The 3,685-nt window shown below is 41.8% G+C and overlaps 1 long non-coding RNA gene across 1 annotated transcript; it reads left to right on the top strand.

The window, feature by feature from the left end:
- The first annotated feature begins 2,292 nt into the window (after window positions 1–2,292).
- LOC149841860 (uncharacterized) lies at window positions 2,293–3,092 on the top strand. Its single transcript, XR_016430736.1, has 2 exons — window positions 2,293–2,421; window positions 2,595–3,092. It is a non-coding gene; the product is annotated as an uncharacterized LOC149841860 (long non-coding RNA).
- Window positions 3,093–3,685: the final 593 nt, after the last annotated feature.

The following is a 3,685-nucleotide window of genomic DNA, read 5'->3' on the forward strand; positions in this document are numbered from 1 at the left end:
ACAAGAACGGAAAAAGTAAGGCTCGCGTGATCGCAGAGGAGGCTGAGTAAAAGAAATCAACACAAACCCTAATCCCTATCCCTATCCCTATTCCCTCGAGAGGACGCCACCGAGAGAGAGAGAGAGAGAGGCGCGAATTCGCTTCCAGAATTCGAAAAACCGGTTTCTGCGGAACGAGTTGGTGGTTGTAGACAACGCTAACGACTGAGTACCTTTCTCCCGACTCCCGAGTCCTGACTTCTCGTAATCCCGTCTACCAAGCCTCCAAATCATAGTTATCAGAAACCTAAACGGATACGACAAGCTATGTCACAATGACACGATATTTAGGGGCGTGTCATGGTGATACCCACCGACACGCTTATAACACTTATGAACATTAATTTAATATTTTAAAGTAATACTTCAGTAAAAATCTATATATATATATATATTTTATTTATATTAAAACCTCAAAAAAATAGTTTTTGACTAAAATATTCAAAAAATAAATCTGTTTGGACATATCTTGTTGAATTTTTTTTCGAACTCCAGTGATGTATCAGGTTGTACCCATATTTTTGCAACATAGAAAGGAAACGATGTGTGAAGCAATAGCAGGGCGAACGTTTTTCTTTAACAGGGATATGGTTGCAAGCGTGCTAAAAATGAAAAGAAAACACATAGAAAGCAACATGAAACGTGGACAAGCTGATAAAGAAATAACATAAACACAAGGATAAAATGATATAAAACTAACTTTCAAGCTTGTCATAAAAAGTTATTATTTTTTATTATGAAAAACATAGAAAGTGGGAGGGAAACTGATGTAAAGCAATAACAAGCGAGAGGGAAATGTTGCAAGTTCGAATCCCAATGGTATTAGTTGTATAACTGGTAGGGGTCTACCTAACCCCGGCTTTATATGTAAAAAAAAGAAGCCTGAGGGGAACTTTGAGAAGATGGAAGAGAATCAATTTGAGAAATAACAAAGAAGCGGGCTTCCCACTAAACCGAATCGAGTTTCCTAAAACTTCCTCTCTTTTTAGGGAAGCGAACAGTTTCTTGCCTTCAAAACATGTTTTCCCATATGTAATAAGAAACTTCTGATAACTATGTTCAAAATGACCGAACTTGTGTCCAGCCAAAACAACAACCCCATCTAGAGGTGGCAGACGAGCCTGAACCGGCACAGCCCGGGCATGGGGCCCGCCGGTTCAAGCCCATTAACGGACTGTTTCATGAACCGGACCAGTTGAATCGGCACGGTGGAGCCAGGCTTAAGCAGGCCGGTTCACTGGTTGAACTGGCCAAACCGCACAGGCCCAGTGGAATCAGCACGGTTGAGCTGGGCTTAGGCACTGGCCGAACAGGCAGAATTGAAAAAAATTCAGAAAATTTGAAAAAAAAATGAACACCATGATTTTACGTGAAAAACCCTGAAAGAAAAAACTATGGGACCAAAGTCCAAAATTTCACTATGAAAAACAAAATTACAAATAGATTACAAATTAAAATTAGAAAGAAAAAAATCTAAAACTATAAATATTACAACTAAAAATAAAATTAAGACTACTTGTCTTATTCTTCAGATGGATACTGTTCACTGGATGGGTTGTTAGACGGCGGATTGGTCCGGTCCGATTCACAGGTTAAACGAATCCAGGTTGTAACGGGTTTTTGAGCCGAGGGGGTGAAACCGGCAAGGTTCATGGGTTGGACCCGAACCATTACTTAGCTCTTGGGCCGTGCCCATCCGGGTTCCAACAGGCTGGTTCTGGTCTGGTTAACGGGTCAAACCGGCCCATTAGCCACCTCTAAACCCATCTTAAATAAAGCAAAATCAATTTGTCTGTTGTTTTGATGACATTCAGCTCTATGCCTCCTCTACATCCATTGGTCGATGAGATGGCTCATGCATGCGTGCGTCAATAGTAGGGAGATCCGGATCGGGCAAGTCGATTTTGGATATCCAACCCATGTGACAGCCCTAACCCTTGAGTGTCAGAGGTTGGATGTTGCCCGTTTGGACCAGAGCAATGACTACATGAATCCTGCCTTCACATGTAGTGTATGAGTCGAGTCAATCGTACTGACGAGATATAGATGGCAAGGTGAACATCACATGGCCCAGGAACGGGTCCCACAGGACGCTTTAGATCTGAACCGTCAGATTAAGAGTACATGAGGCCCATGATAGGAGTTGGCTGCTGATGCACTCATCGATTCATTTACCAGGAAAAGTGTGGCCAGTTTTATTGGCCACAGAACTTGCTTATAAAACAAAAGGATCAGAGGCCTTGTTGTGTCCACCATCCATCTACTCCTCACCTTATCCGCAGACTCTCCATCCTTCTCAAACCAAATACCCTTTACTATTTTCGGTTGGCAAATTCACAAGGAGGTATCCAAGGCAAGCAAGAACCCATCAAACCTCACCAGGTAGTCTCACTTCCCCTCTCTGGATGTGTTTGTTTTTTCTTTCCTTTTTCATTTGATCCAATTGGACTGTTCTCCCCATGTCGGTTTGTTTTAGTTTAAAGAGAAAAATGTTTGGATTCCCCTGCATCCTTCATTGTGTTTGTGCATCTTTGTTGTGCTGAATTGGCTCTCAGGGATGGCGACTGCGACTCAGGCAGTGTTCACATGCAGCACGGTTTGCGGCAGCTCTGCTAAGAGGAAGAGCACCAGAGTGGACTATATTGGTGGTATAATTTCTTTTGGAGGACTAAAATCCCAGAACCAGATCAGCTGCCTGGGCCTTCCCATGTGCACTCAGCAAGCTTTTGCTATGGTGCTGAACTCCACCAAGGCCAGCTCCCGGGTCAAAGGAAGAGGTGGTGGGGCACTTTCATCAACATGCAATGCTGCCAGTGAGATCTTCAGGATTGCTGCCATCATGAATGGCCTTGTTCTGATCGGCGTGGCAGTCGGTTTCATTCTTCTTCGAGTAGAAGCTTCACTGGAAGAAGAATAGTGGAAACAAAATGCAAAGATACTGTTATTTTCAAGAATTTTCTCTGTTCATCCATTGTCAATTTGTTTTTTGACCATAAAAAACAGTTAATTTGTTGTTTTATGCTTCGTCTTTAAAGAATTGCAGTTCATCCAAAGTATGTATCCACAAGAATTGATTGATACCCATCAAAGCCCATCTTCAGTCATCATAGAAGCTTCCAAGAAGATTTATAGGCTATAAATTGGTCCAATCTCTACCAGTTACATGCATAATGGGTGGCAATATAGGGCTGAAGAAGCACCATACCGAAGTGATCTAAACTCAGGAAGTGCCAATATGAAAAACCATGTAAAGTCAGTAGTGTCATAGTTCTCTAGATATGGCTCAGAAAACGTTATGGGCATGAGCTTCAGCCAATAACTGTGGTAGGATGAAAAAAAAACGTTTACCACAATCAAACTAATCGCATAGAGAGAAGCATCTTAAACCACTGCTATTTTCTCTGATCAAACAACTTCATCTCCAGCATAGCCACCGCTTTTCACTCAGAATTTCTTCCTTCTCCAGAAGTGTAAGAATTACAACAGCAGTGTGTCAAAAGATCATCAGTGCTTCAATTTCAGTAAAAATCTCGACATGAGCCAGATGCTTAAAGGATGGTTTGATCATTGATAGAATCTAAATTCAACACCTTGCTTCCAGGAATGAACATGAATCCCTTTTGTTTATCATGCACTACACGAACAA

Source organism: Nuphar pumila, chromosome 3 (assembly GCF_984573655.1).
Source record: "Nuphar pumila chromosome 3, dmNupPumi1.hap1.1, whole genome shotgun sequence".
Taxonomy (NCBI): Eukaryota; Viridiplantae; Streptophyta; class Magnoliopsida; order Nymphaeales; family Nymphaeaceae; genus Nuphar; species Nuphar pumila.